General features: G+C 43.6%; 1 protein-coding gene across 13 annotated transcripts in view; it reads right to left on the bottom strand.

Annotated features, from left to right (window-relative positions):
* TNRC6B (trinucleotide repeat containing adaptor 6B) overlaps positions 1 to 20,417 on the bottom strand; it is a 233,827-nt gene that overhangs the window by 87,469 nt on the left and 125,941 nt on the right. The window lies entirely within an intron of this gene.

Genomic DNA, 20,417 nt, shown 5'->3' with positions numbered 1-20,417 from the left:
GTGTTTCAAGTTTGGCACCCAAAATCACTTAACTGTTTTGAAAATCATGGCTTTTATTAAATTTAGCAGAAAATTTGTATTTTTATTTCTGAGAAATCTGTATGTACCAAAGATTCCTATTGTCCTTACTGTCACACTGCCTCTGACACAGAAAGATCACACAAGCTTTCAGAAGTTCTCATGTCCCCTAACTCAAGGCAGAAATGCACATGTCAGAGCTTCTGACCAGTAAAGAGTGTATGTATATGCACATATATAGGTAAAATGCTATATATTGGTCTATATAAAAGAGAAACTATATAGTCTACATTTAAAGTAAAAACTAGGACTAAAAATATGCACAAGATGGAAGATCAACATCACATTACATAAGCAGGAAAGGTGGATTTCTAGGAGTTCAGAAATAGACTCAGCACAGTGCCAAGCAACACTTCATAACTGTATGAAGCAAGCTTTTTGTGTTTACCCTGCAGACCCTAAAAAAAGATGAGCAATTTGGGTGCTGGCATTCTTCTACAAAATAGGTTTTCCAACAGTATATCTTCCCTACAGATTTAACTTCAGTTATCTACACTCCCATAAGAGCAGCTACAATGCAAAAACACCACCAAAGCTGCTGTGTCCATGCTGGTGCTGCATGCATTTGTGAGTGGCATTAAGACTTGTAGGGGGACATACCGTGGTTATTTTCACTGCAGTAAGCTGAGCCACTTCATGAATTCTTTTCCAGTCAATTGTGGGAGAACTTGTCTGTCATTTCTGGACACACAGGGGAACGGTAGAAAGGTGCTGGAGCACTCAAGTGGAGCAGACCTGCATCCACAGTGTAGAGCCATCAAGTTAGCTATTGATGAGCTGTGCTAACTCAGGCTTTAGCCTACCCCGACAGGCCAGGCAACTTGAGTTAAAAATACCACCCCACTCAGGTTAAATGTTTGTGTGTGCTGACAGGACTTGAGTTACAGGTAGTATCTGAGATCACTTGATGCTTGTTTTTGCTGCACAGTTATCTCTGACAGTTCCAGACAATCAGTGAGAAATGCAAGACAACCACTGGAAACGGGCTACAATTTTCAAACTTGAGTGGCTAAAATAGGAACTCAATCCATACCTGGGCACCTAAATAAAAGTGGCTAGATTTTCAGAGATGCCAAACACCCAGAACTTCCACTGAATTCTGTCAGTACAAATACCAGCTAACTCAGCAGCTCTCAAAAATCAATTTTTTAAACATAATGAACTTTAGGTAAAAAAACAGCCCATGTAAGAAACCTGGTCGTGCAAATCAAAGTGTATGTCTACACAGGAATAAAAAACCTACAGCTGGCCCAGGTCAGTTGACTTGGGCTTGCAGGGTTCAGGTTCCAGAGTTGAGAAATAGATGTGTAGACATTCAAGCCTGGGCTGGATGGAGCCCAAGCTCTGGGACCCTGTGAGATACAGGGTCCCAGAGAGCTCAAATGTCTACACAGCGAACTTTAGGCCCACAGCCTGAGCCAGAGCCTGAGTCAGCTGACCTAGGCCAGCTGCAGTCATGCTGCGGGTCTTTTATCCCTGTGTAGACAAACCCCAAGAGGCTCAAAAGGGACTTCATTAATTGTGTAAACACCATGTTTAAATCCCATAACACTGTAGACTCTTTCAGATGTGCTGTTATGCTGCACTCTCATAATAAGCCAGACAACTAAAGGCTGTACAGAAATTAAAGTCAAATAACAGAAAGACTAATAAGAAAGTAGTTTAAAGACCAGACCCATTCAAGGTGATAAATAATTTGTTTAGGACAAATGAAGCGTCGTGTTTACAATAGCCCAGATATCCTTCAGCATGAAAACACTTTAAATGAGCTCTCCAACTCAATCTGACCATATCATGTTTCAGAAAAACTGAAAGAGAAGCAAATAATTTTTTGTTCATTTGAAATAGCATCTTTGAGGGAACAGGTCATCCAGATACAAGAGTAACTTTCGTCTCTAAGGTGTGTGATAAAGTTCCTCCACTACCTTGGTGTGTCTTGCACTTATTGGCGGATTTGCTCGCCTTGGAGCTTCACGGCAGCCCTCAGCTTGGCCGTTTTTCGGAACCCACAGTCCAGGTCGACTCCTCCTGTGTCTGACCAGGAGTTGGGAGGTTTGGGGAGGAACCCGGGCCCGCCCCCTACTCTGGGTTCCAGCCCACGGCCCTGTGGAATGGAGCTGTCTAGAGTGCCTCCTGGAACAGCTGTGCGACAGCTACAACTCCCTGGGCTACTTCCCCATGGCCTCCTCCCAACACCTTCTTTATTGTCACCATAGGACCTTCCTCCTGGTGTCTGATAATGCTTGTACTCCTCACTCCTCCAACAGTACGTGTTCTCACTCTCAGCTCCTAGCACCTCTTGCTCCCAGCTCCTTACACGCACCACAAACTGAAGTGAGCTCCTTTTTTAAACCCAGGTGCCCTGATTAGCCTGCCTTAATTGATTCTAGCAGCTTTTTGATTGGCTGCAGGTGTTCTAATCAGCCTGTCTGTCTTAATTGTCTCCAGAAGGTTCCTGATTGTTCTGGAACCTTCCCTGTTACCTTACCCAGGGAAAAGGGACCTACTTAACCTGGGGCTAATATATCTGCCTTCTATTACTCTCCTGTAGCCATCCGGCCTGACCCTGTCACAGGTGCCACAAGCACTCCTTGTTTTTGCTGATACAGACTAACATGGCTACCACTCTGAAACCTGTGTAGTTTGAAAGAGCAACGAGTAAGTCTGTGGTCCAACTGCACTATTCTTGCGCTAATGGACAGTGAGCCACTTACAAAATTACTTAAGTCAAGGTCACACCATGGTACTAGCTCAATGCAGCTGAGACAACAAAGCCAAAAGTCAGAAGTAGAGTATGAATTTATATAATAAAATCTCAGCACCAGGTAGAGAAAAATGGATACACTCCATTTATTAAGTAAAATTCTATATCAACATAAATAAAAATATTCATACTGCTTTTACTAGATATTTTTAATAGTGTTTAAAATTATTATTCATGTTTTCCAAAGGCAAAAGTTATTTGCCAGTCAGGCAGCCAGCGTAGCCTGATTCTTGGCTGAAAACCAAAGCAACGTCACTGTAAAGAGTCTGCTTTCTCCAAAGAGCATATCTGGAAGAACTGATATGCTTTTATCATAGTAAAACATCATGAATTTTAAGGTTCTGTAGAAAGTAACCAGACTACAGTATATTTAAACCACTAAGAGTATTTCTCTTTAAAGGCAGACTTCTCACAGACAATATTATTCCATGTCCCTGTCAAATAACGAAGTATTATTTTTTCTCTGTTGAGCACCATCTATAGTCGTGGGAATCTACTTTAGAAGAAGGTGTGGTCCCTGCCCAAAGAAGCTTATAATTTAAAAAAATTGGACGGAAAATACAACTCATACACAAGACACCTGATGACCAGTGACTGGAAGGTTCAATCTCACAGCTGTGTAGCTGGTTTTGTTTGATTTTAATTTCACTTGTGGGTTATCAAAGGGGATTTAGTGAACATAACTCAGCAGAAATTAAAACATTTTCTTTATTTGTTACTTAAAAGAAAAATTCAAAAGTAATAAATGGCCATTATTAAAACTCAACAAGTTTCCTGTTTCCCCTCCTATTCCTACAGAACCATACTATTCAGATAAAAGTATCACACAAGGAAAAAAGTGGTTAACTTCTCACAAGTATTGATAACTCAATGCAACATCATGAGCATATCTCACAGTTACCACAGTATGCCCCACAAACCAGTACAAAACACTGAAAAATAATCATTCCTAACATTGTAGGAGCATCTTTTAAAGCGAAAGGGGTGCTTTTATGTTATTGGTTTGAATTCGGCCTGGGTTAGTAATATGAAAGGGATTACAATACCATCCAATGGCCATTTGCCAAAACAAAATGAATTGCCATGTCCATATCACAAAACACAACTTTTACAACTGCCCCCTCCTTCTCAGTCTCAGCAGAAAAAAAGGTTAATTAGCGAATGGGCCACAGAGAACGGCCTTCACTCTCATTTCAAGAGGTAGTCTCTACAAGTCAGGTTTGAAGTATCTCGGCAGGGAGATGAGGTCAGTGTATGAAAAAAGCAATATTACTGCCTTAAATATACTCATGAAGGACAGGTTAAATTCACCAGCTTCTGAGCACTGAATTCACTTTAGAAATAATACTGGGACGAGGAATGGTCTGACTGTCTAGTGATAAATGCTCTGATCTATCTCTGGGGAGAATTAAGTTTGATACTTGTTCCTGTTTTCTTGTTTCCCAGGCTGAGAATACTGCAAAAGCAAGAAAATTCACTGCTTGCTTATATGCACAGGGGCACCAAATTTAACTGAAGTGTGATTTTAAACAAATTTAGTTAAACCTGTACAAACAGCTGTGTGGACATTCTTATTTCAGTTTAAACCAGGCTTATTTTGGTTTGGTTTAAATCGAGGAGGAACAGGTTTAAACTAAACCAAACTGAGCCACTCAAAATAAGAGTCCACACAATGGTTTGCACACCAGTTTAACTTATCTGATGTAGACAAGGTCACAGATCCTCAGGAAAGAAACTGCCTTGTTCTACTCAACAGCAAGTCATCAGGCTTATTAAGGAGCAGATGTAACTGATTTGAAAGGGACAGTTGTTCATTTGGCCACTGTCTTCAGAAGAATGGTGTCTGATATGCCCCGAAGATCTTAATGGTATTTGGAAGGAAGAGGGGCAAGCCATAGTCTTAAAATGTGGATTATAATGATGTTTCAGGTACAGTCAAAGACAGAGAGGAAAAATATATGGCAAAAAGTTAGGGCATTTGTTTCTATTTGTATTTAATTATATCAACAGAGTTAAAGCTCCTGTAGAAGTTATCCACAGTAGATTAAATTAGCCAAGGTACAGCCAATAAAAGAGACATGATCAAAGTTCTAAAATTTGAGCAATGTTTCCTCCACTTCTCAGTTCGCAAAATCCACATCGAATTCATTATTTCTCCTAAACAGCAAATGGGGAGTGGTGGACGCTGCCAACATACATGTGCATTCATAATAGAAAAACATTGATGAGTCAGATTTTAAAAAGGTGATCAAAATAATTTTAGAAAGTCTATTTACTGAAGTATCCACTAAAGTCTAGGTAACTAAAACCTCCATCGCTTCCATTTATTTAAAAAAATGCTAGCACTACTATACACCTATTCAGGACTTCAAAGGTTCAAAACTATCCGCTAAACAATTTGATTTGTTTAGAAGAGAACTTAGTGTTGGTGAAAGACCCATTATCTAACCTTATGGATAGTTTTTACCTAGAAAGAACTTCTGTGGCTATGAAAACCACAAACACTAGGTAGAGTGAAGAATGAATAACTCATTTACCACAACAAATTCGACACACTGAAATCTGAGACTCATAAGGGAATCAGGCTGCAAAAAAGCTTGTTTGGTGACCATTGGTGGCCTTCAGAGAAGAAAGTAAAAGGGTTAAGATCACTCTTTGTAAACCACAAACTGTCTCTTCCCTTCAAAAAAACCCATCATAAAAAACCAACTACCTTACTACAAACAGAATTTCACGGTAATAGGAGAGGGTCTACCTGGCAAAAGATCCCCCTCTCTCTCTTCCACCATACTCTGGGTAAAGTCTTCTCTTCAGCCCTGCAGTGGCAATTGGGAATGAGCCTTTGGAAGGCTGAATTTTCACTTTAAGCAACAGGGCTGGCCTTAGGGAAAATGGTGCCGTGGGTGAACTTGTACTTTGGTCCCCTGGCCCAACTGCCTCCCCCGCCATTGCCCCTAGGCCCCACTGCCTCCCCTGACCTCCACAAATCCCCCCTAGTCCCCATTACTTCCCAAGAATTCCTCACTCATACCCCCTGGGCCCTGCTGCCTCCCCAGACTCCCCACCCACCCCATTGCCCCCGGCCCCGCTGTCTCCCCCACTGCCCCAAGCTCCCTTCCATGGCCTCACACCCCAGACCTAGCCTGTTCCTTGCCTCTTGACCATGGATGGTGACCCCTGATCACAGCGCCCTGGGCAGTTGCCCACGTCGCCCACCTCACCATAAGGCTGGCCCTGTTAAGAGGGACTCTGCTAAATTGAGACCGAGGGCATGTCTACACTGGCAGAGTCACAGCGCTGCTCAGAGCACTGAAGGGAAACTGCTGTTGTGTGTTCACATTGTCAGCTGCCTGTGCAATAGCGTGTTCACACTTGCAGCGGTATTCGGAGCGGTGCACTCTGGGCAGCTATCCCACAGAGCATCTCTTCCTCTTCTGCCGCTAAGAGCTGTGGGAAGGCGGGGGGCGGTCCACGGGGCATCCTGGGTCCTGTCCCAATGACCCATGATGCACTGCTTCGCATCCCAGCAAACCTTGTGCTTCGGTCCACATTTGGCACCATCTTTCAACGGTTTATGTATTGCGCGCCCTGCCTCTTTGAGCTACAGGAATGGATCCCGAACTGTTGACCAGTATGCTGCTCGCTCTGAGCAACAGGTCACGAGTGGCAGTGGAGTTATTCCTTAAACTAAAAAGGCAAGAGGAGTGTGACATTGATTTTACCACGCGCAGTAGCTACGACACGAGATTGCTCGTGGCATTCAAGGAGATGCTGACCACGGTGGAACGCCACTTTTGGGCTGGGGAAACAAGCACTGAGTGGTGGGATCACATCGACATGCACGTCTGGGATGACGAGCAAGGGCTGCAGAACCTTCGGATGAGGAAAGCCACATTCATGGGACTGTGTGATGAGCTTGCCCCAGCCCTACGGCACAAGAATGAGAGCTGCCTTGTCGTTGGAGAAGCGCATGGCGATTGCACTGTGGAAGCTGGTTACTCCAGACTGCTACTAATCGGTTGCTAATCTTTTTGGAGTGGGAAAGTCTACCGTTGGACTTGTGTTGACAGAAGTGTGCAAGGCCATTAATCGCATCCCGCTCCAAAAGACCATGACTCTGGGCAATGTGCGTGACACTGTAGATGGCTTTGCACAAATGGGCTTCTCTAACCTGTGGAAGTGCGATAGATGGCACGCATATTCCAATTCTGGCACCAGACCACCTAGCCACTGAGTACATTAATCACAAGGGGTATTTCTCAATGGTTCTCCTGGAGCGTGTGGATCACCATGGTTGTTTCAGAGACACTAATAAAGGCTGGTCCGGAAACGTGCATGAAGCACACATCTTTCAGAACACTGGCCTATTCAGGAAGCTGCAAGCAGGGACTTTCTTCCTGAACCAGAAGATCACCATAGGGGAAGTCGAAATGCCCACTGTGATCCTGGGAGACCCCGTCAACCCCTTGATACCGTGGTTTATGAAGCCATACGCAGGGCAACTTGACAGCAGCAAGGAGCGGTTCAACAACAGGCTGAACGAGGAGAGAATGACTGTTGAGTGTGCTTTTGGCCATTTAAAAGCCCGCTGGCGCTGCCTCTATGGGAAGCTGGACCTGGACGATGACAATATTCCTATGGCTAGAGATGCATGCTGTATGCACTATAATATTTGTAAAGGGAAGGGTGAAATCTTCACTCAGGGCTCGACCGCAAAGGCTCAGCGCCTGGAGGCTGAGTTCGAACAGCCAGAGACCAGGGCTATTAGAGGGGCACAGCACAGGGCCACAAGGATCAGGGATGCCTTGAGGCAGCAATTTGAAGCTGAAAGCCACTAATGTTGATATGCTTGGGAGTGCAGTGCTTGTAATGCTAGGATGATGCAATATGTGGGTTTAAAATAATTGTATGTTGTTTTGCAGGGCTCTTTTTGCTGTCAATTAATAGAATAAAGATTGCTTTCAAACCGACACAATTCTTTTATTAAAAAACAACCAGAGGAGAGAGTCAAACAAAAAAAACCTCATCAGCAGTGAGGGGGATGGGGGAAGGGAAGGTCCCAGGAGGAGGAGGGGTCCCGGGACAGCTAAAGACTTATGTATGTCCAGGGATCATATCCAACCTTCTCCTTTGGAGTACAATGCAGTGGGTACTGTACTTCAGTAGGGCCAAACTACAGAGGGATGGGTGTTGAGTGGAGTGGGTAATGGGAGTCCGCAGTGCTGGACTGTGAGGGGGGAGGAATGGAATGCTGCAGGTATAGACTGGAGCCAGGAGGTTGATAAGAGTGTGTTGGCGGTGTCTGAGGGGCACATGGGAACAGTTTTGTGACAGCAGCTACAGGGGAGGGCGGGCGCGGAGCTGCTCGATTTGAAGAGCTAGTATCGCCTGGAGCGTGTCTGCTTGGCGCTCCATAACATTTAAGAGACGCTCCATGGCTTCATTCAGGTGTGCCACGTTCTCCTTTCGGTCCCCTTCAGTCTCCTCTTCTCGCTGTCCCACCACTCCTTCAGTTCTACTTTCTCAGTGGTGGAATGTATCATAACATCACACAGAAAGTCCTCCTTAGTTCTTCTTGGCCGCTTTCTAATTCTGCGCAGCTGTTCAGCCACTGATAAAGAGGGAGGCTGCGCTCCCAAGGTCATCTGTGAAGTTTAAACGCAACATTTTACAGCAGCAGTATTGTTTGCAACACAGAAAATACTGACTCAGTGCTTTAAAACACAGCCAGTACTCACACACCTGTCACTAACTGGCTAACCCCAGGCAAGCACACATGAGCCACAAGACCCCCAAAATGGTGAGTAGGTGCAGGGGCAGGGTAAATCAGCGTTCCCGGTCCCTGCTGTACACTTGGCACATGGCTCTTGGGGAGAGCCAGCACTGTAGCGAGGGCCTGATAATCATTCCTGTCCCCAGACTTTCCACAGGATAATGGAAGATATCTCGCTGCTAAGGGTGAGCAGGAAATCAAGCGAGGGTCTTCTCCAAGCCTGCGGCTTCCGCCCTGGACCCTATGCGGCTCGCTTGTGTGCGGCAATGCCCCCCACCCCACCCCACGACAGCACAGTGCGTGGAAAAGTTACTGTTAATGGGGCAAGAAACAAAGCAGCTCTGCCGAGGAACCTGCGGCAGCCGATTGCCCAGTATCTCCATGAGAGTTTCCTAGAGATCTCGGAGGGAAGATCCCTGTGAAGTGAAGGAGTCAATCAACAGCCTGTTCCACCGCTCAGAGTAGGCATGCAGTGGGAGACAAGCATTGCTTTCTGCAACCCTCCTGCCTCCGACAAATCACTTCAGCGATTCCCAAAATCAGATCCACTTACCAGGGGCCTCCTCTCCTGTTTGCACCTCGCCAAGATCCAACTATTGTGACTGGCTAGCCTCCTCCAGGGTAGAAAAGAGCTCCGGGCTGCATGCATCTCTACCTCTAAGTCATCCTCTGCCTCTGGGTCCCCCTCCCCCACCACATCCTCATCCAAGATTTCCTCATCCTGGGCTTGGTCCACTCTTGACTGGCATGCGAGCCACCAAAGTATCCACAGTGGTCTTCGCAGTGGAAGTGGGGTCACCACCGAGTATTGTGTCCAGCTCCTTGTAGAACCGGCAGCTCGTGGGCACAGCACCAGAGCAGCTGTTTGCCTCCCACGTCTTGTGGTAGGCGTTCTGCAGCTCCTTCACTTTGACCCTGCACTGCAATGTGTCCCAGTAATGTCCCCCTTCTGTTATGCATCGTGAAATCCATCAGTAGGTATCATCATTCCTATGGCTGAAGCGCAGCTGGGACTGGACAGCCTCCTCTCCCCAAATGCTGATAAGGTCCAGCAGCTTGGCACTGCTCCAAGCAGGGCATCATCTGATGTGTGGAGCAGGCATGGCCACCTGGAAAGATGCACTGAGACCAATGCACGCATCACCAAGCAAACAGGAAGGGGACTTTCAAAATTCCCAAGGAATTTAAGGGGTGGGGCTGATGGTTGGTCACCTGAGGGCAGGGCAGTAGAGTTCAAACCGACGACCAGAGAGGTGAGAACAGGCATTGTGGGACACCTCCCGGAGGACCACTGCAGTGCTGTAATCAACCATGATGTCTACCCTAGCACCGCAGCGCTGTAGCCCCGGCGCAGAAAGCTGTACGCCTCTCGTTGGGTTGTTTTTTTTTAAAAGCACTACAACTGCGCAGTTTCTGCGCACTAAGTGGCTTGGCAGTGTGTAAAGCTTGGGAGTTACAGCGCAGAACGCTGCTTTACTGCGCAGAAACCTGCCAGTGTAGACAGGGCCCAAGAGCTAGGGATTCTGCCTTACACCACTTCCCAAAGATCAGTGGCAACTTGTCAACTCCCTCTCTCCACTGCTCAAGCAAAAGCAGAAAAAGAATGAAAGGTGATAAGCCTCCAGGAATACAGAGCTTAACACCTATATGGGAGGTGATAACTGCTCTGTAACAAAAAGATTATCACAGTGGAATCCAATCTATGAATAGACTGAAGCTTCACTTGTATATACTGTATTATGAAAGGTTTCAGAGTAGCAGCCATGTTAATCTGTATCTGCAAAAAGATGAAGTGAGCTGTAGCTCACAAAAGCTTATGCTCAAATAAATTTGTTAGTCTCTAAGGTTCCACAAGTACTCCTTTTCTTTTTGTCTATTATGAAAGTTATCCATTTTTGAGAAGAGGTGAACCAGTTCAGCTGCACCCATCATTGATACCACCATCAACCAATTTTTGTAATACAGACATGACTTAAGAGAATACGTGGTTTTCTGGGTTCTTCTGTTTTCCAAATTAACGTTTATGAAATTAAAATTCAATTTCTGTCCTTAGGAGAAATTTTGCAGCTTATGAGACTTCTCTCCGCTATGCTATCCAAAAGAAACGTTTTACCTATTTCATTGTGCAAACAGAAGTACTTTGGGAATCCTACTTTGCCACACAACATGGGGCTTGAAATGAATGCAGGCTATCTGGGAAAAATGCCAGATGTCAGTTAAAAGATCTCTTATTAACCTGCAAGTAAAGCACGCACAAATATTTGCCAGCATAGTTTTGTACTAAAGGGTTATAAAACTAGAAGGGTTTAGGACATTTACAATCCCAAGAGGTCCACATACCAGTAGAAAAGCTATTAGCTGGAAACTTAACAGAAAAACAGTTTCACAGGCCCCATCCTTACCGAGGATTTTTGGGGATTTCTAACTGGTTAGGTCCTCAGAATACACAAAAGAAGTGAAACTTTTCCTACCATATATGCTACCCTTCCAGATTTCTGATTCAAGAATCCTACAAGCATTTTAACATGAAACAGACAAGTAGAATGAACAAGTATTTTTGTAGTTAAAGGGAGGGAGAGAGTGAGAGTCGGGCATTAGACTGAGTCAAGTACTAAATTCTATTCGCAGCTCCGCCAATGACTCACTTGTGACTTTAGGAAGTTACAACCTTGCTATGACTCAGATTTCCCAACTGTAAAAGTGGCAATAATGCTTATAACTTTTGTGAAGCACTCTGATAACTACGGATCAAGGTATGTATGTGCTAAATATCATCTCTGGACAGCAGTTAAAAAGCATACTGTAAAACCTCACAGTAGCAAAAGTAATGCTGGCTACTACCTTAGATGACAAACTTGTTACTGTATGTTTTAAATGCCCGATGTAGAACAAAAATCTTCATATAAAACAATGCTACTGCTGAACTCAGGAATTTTGGGATGAGATATATTACTTGGGGCGATTATCACACAGCACTCAGGCCAATTATTATGCATATCATATTCAAAAGTAGGATATTCAATTAGAAAAGTTCACTTGCAGAGAGTAATGTAGTTTTATTAAACCAAATGCCTGCCAATCAGTAACTGAGGTGCTACTGTAAATATTATTCTGAGCAGAAAATCCAGTTAAAAACTGGTCTGTAAAAGTTATTAGGTAGTACCACCACTAGTTAAATAATCTGGTTTGAAATGATGTTAGACATTCCTTCAGACAGAACTATTATAGTTATTTATATTATATTACTATAGCATCCGGATGCCACTATCGGCATCGGGGCCCTACTGTGCTAGGTGAGACCAAAAAAAAAAAAGTCCCTGCCTCATAGAACATAAGTGGTATCTTATCATTCTTACCCAAAACAAAATATATTTAAGAGTTGCAAAGACCTAAAATGACAGGAATCAAGTCCAGAAATCTGTAAACACCTAACATGTTTTGCAGAAAATATATCACCATGGAGCTACTTAAATACAATGAATGTTTTCTTGATAGGCTACTCAAGGGTCAAACAAAACTATGCTGGTTAATGAAACAGCCTTATACAAATGTGGAATGGCTCAGTACTCAATATGTTTGGGATATTTTGGGGTGCTCTCTTAAGATGGCTGCATACTAAAGGTTCATTATACAGGTTTTACTACAGCTAATCTGAATCTATTTTTAGTTGCTTTGCAAAATAAAACATTACACTAACTTGTTGCTATGAAAACCAAAATATATCTTACTCAAAGAGACTAAATAGCTTTGCATATTTATTCAGATTAATACATTATGGTAAAATTGTGCATTTACAGGGCTTCAGGGTGCCACAATAACATTTAATTTATCAAAATATGACTAAGCTATATTACTATTTTAATTGCATTAAACCACTAAAACCAGAATGTGTTAGAATTTTACTAGTTGAAAAATACATCTTTGCCTTGTTCCATACCCAAAGTTGTTACTCATCTGTGAGGCCGCCAATCTTTCATGGAGGTCACGGAAGTTCCGGAAAGTCACGGAATCCGTGACTTCTGCAGCTGCAACTATGCCCCCCCGGAACAGCAGAGGCAAGGTCCCAGGCCTCTCCCCACCTCCAGAAGCAGCAGCGTCCGCTGGAGTGCGCACGCACGCACACACACACACACTCCACCATAGCAGGTAAGATATAGTTAAGGGCATTTTTAGTAAAAGTCATGGACAGGTCACTGGCCATGACTTTTTGGTTATTGCCCGTAACGTGTCCGTGACTTTTACTAAAAATACCCGTGAGTAGATCATAACCTTACTCATCTGTTATAGACAGAGCTCATAGCACCACTTATTAGTTAAGGTTGCTCAATACGTTCCACTGAATAATTAAGTTTGGCAAACAATTCAGACTGAAATTTTCCATGCTGAGTATCTGCCTCAAACTGATTTGGGTGGTTCTCCCCCCCACCCCCCAAATTTTGAACAAAAATGATCCAGCCATTTCTGAAAAAGAAGTTAAGGAAAAAATGTTGTTTTGCCCATGTTTAAAAAAAATCACCACAACCATTTAATTGAGAAGCTGTAGTACCTCCATGACTTAGGAGCAGGGAATTTAAATTTGGCAATGGAGGGTTGGGGGTTCACCCTGGGACCAGGGATGTGCTTTTTTGTCATTCATGTGAAAAACTGCCCAAGTTTGGCCCTGTTACAAGCTCTTAAAAAAAAAAAAAAAAAAAATCTGTTTAGACACGCTCAGTAATAGCTTGTTAGGGTTTGGCAGCTATATTTTCTTAATTTTTCTGGCATCGCGGATGCTCCATAAACCAGAGCTACAAGGCTGAGCAGGACTTTCCTTGCAATTGCTCCTCCTGGCAGCCAGGGCCACTGTGATGTTGTGCACTAGAACAGCGAAAGGAGATTCTTTCTTCATTTGCTCTCAATGTTCTTCCCCTCCGCATTTGAGTCAAGATTGGGACTCAACAGGGAGAAACTTGGATAAGGACCCTGGATGCAGGGTGGACTGGGATTAGGTAAGCAAGGAAGGTGGACTTCTGTGGGGAAAAAATAGTAGATGATCATGTAATTGAAGTCTATCAAAGTCTACTATAACGCAAATGCACATGAAGATCAAATTAAAGTTGCACAGGCAATCATAATTCTGGTTTTTCTTAGCTTTAAGGTGCTTGATTTTGCAACCTTAACATTCTTTTGATGTAGTTTTTTAATGTAACTTTTAGAATGACTCAGACCACAGAGAAATGGAGTCAAACTCTGGTAAGCTGCTTTCTGAGAAGAAGTGAATAGCTTATTTTAAAACCACTAGGCTTTATACAATCGGACAAGTTGAAACTGATTGAAAAAGAGATCTAACAACTCGAGAACTTGCAAAAAGGAGCCCCAAACATGTACACAGTTTTACTGTTGGTGTTGTCTTTAGGACATGTACTACCAATTGAAGTGACTGCGAAGCGTCCACTGTCAGGAAAGCTTTAGCCAAACTGAAGTTGAGCAGAGATCCTGTGAACTCTATCATCACTGTTGATGCAAGGAACGACTTCTCATAGTTCAGCAGTAGTCCCAAGTAGGAGAACAGAGAGAGGATACAATCTAAGCCTGTTCCAGTCCCCTCCCAGGAGGTGCCTCTGATCAGCTACTAGTTCAGATATCACCAAATTTGGATTCCCTATGGAATCCCTGTGAATTCCTTAGGTGTGCCACTATTATGCCCGTACAATTGATGAAAACTTCTGCCCTTCAGACTCTTCATGACATTGAGAACTCTGTATCAGTAATGGTTTGGCTCCACTCTGGACATTAGGTACTTCCTGTGGGCTGGATGGATAGCTATATGGGAAGTACACATCCTGCAAGCTAAGCACTACAAACAAGTCTTGAGCTTGGAGTGACAGAATGACTGAGTCAAGCGTTACCATTCTGAACCCGAGACTGCATATGTATTTGTTGAGTCTACTCAGGCCTAAGATAGGATGAAGATCTCCCCTTTTATTTTCAGAATGAGGAAATAGAAGAAAAAGAAGCTTCTTCTCTAATATTCCTGGAGAACCTGCTCTACAGCTCCATTAAAACCAATGAGACTACTTTTGTTAGTAATAGGCTCTTGTGAGAAGGGTCCTTGAAGAGGAATGGTGGTGGGGGTAAGAAGTAGTGAGTGCAATTGGATGGGGTAGCCTTGGGCAATAATCTCCAACACCCATCTATCTGATGTTACAGCAGACCATGCCTGATGGAATGGGGTGAGGTGGCTTCTGAACATTGAGATCCATGGACTCATTCTCATGCAGCTCATGACCACCTCATCAATTCTGCTGATGAGTCATCACAACAGATCAAGGAAGGCTGTCACTCCCTGTTGTACCTCAGACATTTCCTGGCATAGTAATTGTCTGTCTGTGGTAAGGTGAGGCACCCTGTCTCTGCTGGAGCATGGTTGAGGGTATGCCTTTGATAGGGCAGGTGAGTATAAATTCCCAAGGAGCATGATGTCTCCTTGGAATCTTTCAGTGAGTGTAGGGTGCTATCGATCCATCTGCTGAATAGTTCCAAGCCGTCAGAGAGCACATCCTCACATGTGGCTGGTACCCCATGAGGGATGACTGAAGGTTGGAGCCACCAGACTTTCTGCACTGTCACCTCTGTGGCCATAGATCAGGCTGTGGTGTGTATCGCTGCCTGCAAGCACATCATGGCCACTAGTCAGCCTTCCTTTATGAGGTCTTTCAGGTTCCTCTCTGCTTTCATGAGGGAGGTTTGCCACAAAGGGCATTACCATGTTCCCCGTTAAGATGCAGTTGGCCAGCAATACCTGGCATTTGGCCACTTAAGTGGTGTGAAGCCAAAGAAAGCACCTTTTATCCAAATGCTTCTACATTTGGGATCCTGGTCTAGGTAGATTTTGACTTCTGATGGCTAACATGACTAAGGAACCAAGGTTAGGATGGGCTAAGAGTATTCTAACCATGAGGGTCTCTGATACCATTTCAACATGTTTCACCATTGGTGTTACAGTAACCTTGTGGCTAGCCCTTGCCAGATCTAGGCAATCCCAACAGGACCAGCAGCCAACAAAATGTCAAACAGCTTGTGGGATTTTTCAGAGATGACTGAAGTCTCAATGTCCAAGGTGTCCGAAATCCATACCACGAGCTCCTGAAAAGCCTTGAAATCACCTAGTGCTGGTGTCAATGCTACTGCCTTGTCCAAGGAAGATAAGAAGAGGTCCTTAGGCAGTGAGAGTGATCATTAAGTTTCTGAATCTCACCCCTCTGTATTTTGGTGACGAAGATCTTGCCAGTGAAGACACAACAGAGGGAAACCTCTTCTTCTGTGAATGAGGGCACCGACTCCTAGAGGCCTGGGAAAGTGGGCCCCAATAATCCTAGTAGGGCCACTGTGGCACCCCATACATGTACAGATGGTCAGCACTGAACAGTGTTAATCCCAACAGGCCACTGGTCAAGGTCTGGATAGATCCTTGGTTCTCTCAGCTCTAATGCTTGAAGTCTTCAGTGGAGTAGGTCCATGCTGGACCCCAATGAAAAGGTGTGTACTGAGGATGGCAAGAAGTACACCTCCTTTGTAATGCGATGCCTGTTGGTAAGACGTTTTCCATGCCAAGGATTACGTCAGTCCTGGTTTGTGACTCTGCCAGGAGTGGCTCCACTGTGCTTCAAGACTGTCCTGCTGGTGCCAGAGTCGACATCAATAGGAATACTTCTGGTACCTGGCCCAGTACCAGTGGGGTCTGCTGTGCTGCAGTCTGCTCCTTTCCATGCATCTTTGATGCCATGAGGGACTTGGGTGACATATCTCTGTGTTTTTCTGCATCTCTACGAGTGGACACTGAGCTCCTGAACCAATGATTGGGGCAGCTCCTTTCAACACTTGCTTTGATGTCTGAGGTGTCAGTTTCAACACTGGGACTGTTGATGGCTTCAACGCTAGGGGAAGTACCAGGGCCAATCTAGCTTCTATGCTGTGTCATTTACCTCCTGGATACAGTGCTAGAAGATGCAGGCTAGACCATTAGAGGGGTCTTTGAACTTGATTTTTGTGGATTTAATGCTACTGTCATAGACTGCTCCAGAAGATGGAGCTTTAGTCTCATACCTCTCAACTTCTGCCTCACTTGTCTGGAACGTGGAACTCTCCCAAGCAGAATAGGCATCCAGCGTCCCTCTCTTTCAGCAAAATTATTCCATCATAGAATGGCCCAGGCTTAAACCCTGTGGGTTTTGAGTTGACCACTTCTCAATCCTCCTACAGGGAGGGTTGTACAGTGGGGTCCATTCAGCAACTTTTGGCTCAATAAGTACTAGAGCAGACTGCAGTGATTAAAATCAAAGAATGAAGGTAGTTCTGAGAAGTCTCAGAAGATTTTAAGTCGTTTAACAAAGCTAAAATCTAGCAGGTTGGACACCAGGTAGGTTCCATCTCACTATCATGGGCAGTAAGAGATGGAACTGAGGGAGAGTTGTGGCTGCCTCGCCCCTTATGCCTTTGTACAGGAACAAGAGGAGGCATAAGTAAGGTTAAGGTTTTGTCACGGATATTTTTAGTAGAAGTCAGGGACAGGTCGCGGGCAATAATGAAAAATTCACAAAGGCCCGTGACCTGTCCCTGACTTTTACTAAAAATATCCATGACAAAATAGGGACCCTGGGCATCTGCCCTGGGCTGGGAGCTCCAGGGTCCCCCTCCTATGGTGACTCCCATCTCTAGGGGTCCCCGCTGCTGCCCCCAGCAGCGAAGAACTCTGGGGGTCCCCCTGCTGCCTGTGGCAGGCAAGAACTCGAGGTGGGGGGGGAGGGGGACTCTCTCCTTCCGCAGCAGAGAGCTGCAGGTCTTTGCCTGCTGCCTGCAGTGGCCGGGAGCTGTGGGGGGTTCCCACTGCCTCCACAGCTACCTGCCTACGCAGGCGGCAGGGGACCCTGCAGCTCCCAGCCGGTGTTGGCTGAAGTCATGGAGGTCTTTGGAAGTCACAGATTCCATGACTTCTGTGACCTCCATGACTAAATTGCAGCCTTAGGCATAAGACATATGCATGGCCCAGAAAGACACTATTAAAAAATAATCCAATCTTACATGCATGCACACCCTAGAACGGGATCCATACTCGAAGAACAAAAATTATTGCTGGAGTCAATCTATACCAAAACTACGTTTGTAGCTGAAGTTAAAATGAGATCTAAACTAACAAACTAGCAAATGTCACCGAACAATAATCAAAGATATAGGCTGATGAAGTAGTAAGCAAATTTTTGACTGTACTAACCTCTTTTCCAGAGGAAGAGAGAATATGCTCTCCATTTGGAAGAAATCAACAAAGAGCAGAAAAAGTAAGAAAGCTAGTGTTCCTATTTCAAGCAATAAATAAAAACTGGGTGGCAGATGAATATATCATGCTGCAGAAAACTTAGGCCATCAAATTAAAAATATTTTTTTAATCCTCTCACCCTCATTGTGTCTTTTTTCTGTTTAATCAGTCAACTGTAAAACATGCTCTGAGTTCACAAAATCTTTTTTGCCAAACTGAACGTACCAAGAATGTGCACAGTCATGACATAACTTAGCACCAAGCATAAGCAATCTTACTGTGATGATAGTGGCATAGATAATGCATTATACCAAATACAGTATATCAAACTCACTGGGCTCTCTCTCCCCTAATTTAGGAAAGATAAATGGTTAATTCTAATTTTAAAGTTTGACTTTTAAACAATTTTTTAAATTTATTTTTATCCATCCTGGAAATAAAATTGGTTTACACAATTTTTCCCATCAGGATTACTTTTGTAGCTGTTTGTTAGACTGTGAAAGGTTTAGTCAAGCCATTCTGAAACTTCTAACAGTTACCCTACTGGCTGCACACTGCTGCCCAAAGAACATTTAGATTTGTAAAAAAGCCTCAGGAATTCACAGAAGTTTCCTCTAGGAGGCTGAAACGGGCTACAATTTACCTATCATCTGATATGCAACTTTGAAAGATAGTTGTCCCAGAGAAGGAGAAGGAAAAAGAGATGGAGGTGAAGATGGGTTAAAAAGAGGTTAAGAGGCGGGCGATGACCATTTGATAGATTGGATAGCTTCAGAGGAAGCTCGTGCTGAAAGAGAAATAGTAAGGCATTTTGTGATGTTCGATACCTCAGGATTTTGTTATATTGCTGTATAGCTCACTGGTACTGGGATGGAAGGTATCTAGCCCTGATAATGACCTATTAGCATCGTGCAGTGACACAACAAGACATAACAGCAGACTAGCCTGAAAGTGTAACTGGAAGCCACTAAAACCAATAGCTCAGAATCCTTGGGTCCAGGATGATATAATGAGGAAGTTGGGGTTGGAAGAACACCCACACGGACAGGGATAGGCACATCGCCACAGATAACAAAAGAGCGTCGGGTTGCTAGAAATTGAGATCAAGGGAAGGGGAAAAGGAAGATAAATTCTGGGACTCATGAGAGCTGAAAGTTGAGAGAGAGTCAAGAAAAGACCCAGTGCAAACCAGAATGCAATATTCTTTTCTTCTCTGAATTGACAACGGATTTTAAAAAAAAGGTTTAGGCACTTATTTATATGAATAATGGAAACATCCAACATTACATTAGATAGGACAAAAATTCAGAAGAGCTATAAACCCACCACTAACTGATGGAGATTAGGAAGAAACTCCCCTTATGGCTAGTTTATTCCAACACATGATTTATTGCACTTTCCTCTGAAGCAAAGGATACTGACCACTAACAGACAAGACTACTGGACTAGATGGAACCCTGATCTAATTTCATATGACATTTCTCATTGTAACTACAAGAACATATCTTTGTCTAGCTAAACTTTACATAGAATTAGACCATATATGATTTATTCTGTTTAGTTTTTAATTTGGTATTTTTCTACATCCTAATTTTTTTCTTTGAAGTGCTTTTTGTTCTTAGATTGTTTAGGATATTTCACTGTAACCCATACTAAGGAGAAGTCAGTGATCCTTCAGCCTCAGACAAGTTAAAGGAAGAATAGACTCAGCTTGGCTTTTCTGTCAAAAGGCACGGAGCAGAAATCCAGTCCCATAAGCGGCTGCTGTCAATGTTCTGGTTGTAACAGGTTATACCGCAGGAGCCAACAGATTGTGGAAGAAAAAGTAGTCTTGAGGAGCAAAGGTGACTTCATGCTCAGACAACTGGTATGAGACAGCGAGCTATGAAAAGGACAATGTATTATTGTTTATTTTAGATCACTTACAGCCTTAAGAGGTCACAATTATTACCAGTCTACATTTTCAGGAGAAAGTAACTTGTGAAGTTTATAAAGGATTTTGAAGACGGAAAGCCCTGAGTCAAGTAATAGTATAAGAATTGCCATTTTTGAAGCTGACCAAGTATGTAGCCAGAAGGTTCCTAAAAACTAGAAAAAGTACTTTACAACATCAAAATTTCTTTTCCCTGAAGTACACTCAAAATATTCTCACACTACATTTTAAAAAATATGAAATGGCATTCGGAGTCAGACCTAACTCCACAAAAGCTAGATTAACTCTCCAACCTTAAAACTCATGGTCATAACCAAAAGTATAACACCTGAATTTGAACTGTAGTGTCTGGGATTTTATTTTATTTTTTTTATTAAATACCATAAATGGTCACTAAAAAGATACAAAGCAAGTGAATTATATTATGCACTAAAGCCTCTAACTATACATGTTTAGCACTCAAGTTATGTTTTTATAATGTCAGTGCATATATACAAAATTTTCTCTCATTCAACTTTCGTTAAACACAAAATTCAGATTAGGCCCAAACCACACATATTATGTTTCAGTACAGTGC

Source organism: Chelonia mydas, chromosome 1, assembly GCF_015237465.2.
Source record: "Chelonia mydas isolate rCheMyd1 chromosome 1, rCheMyd1.pri.v2, whole genome shotgun sequence".
Classification (NCBI taxonomy): Eukaryota; Metazoa; Chordata; order Testudines; family Cheloniidae; genus Chelonia; species Chelonia mydas.
Note: the sequence above shows the minus strand (reverse complement) of the source record. Positions and strands in the feature narration are given on the sequence as shown.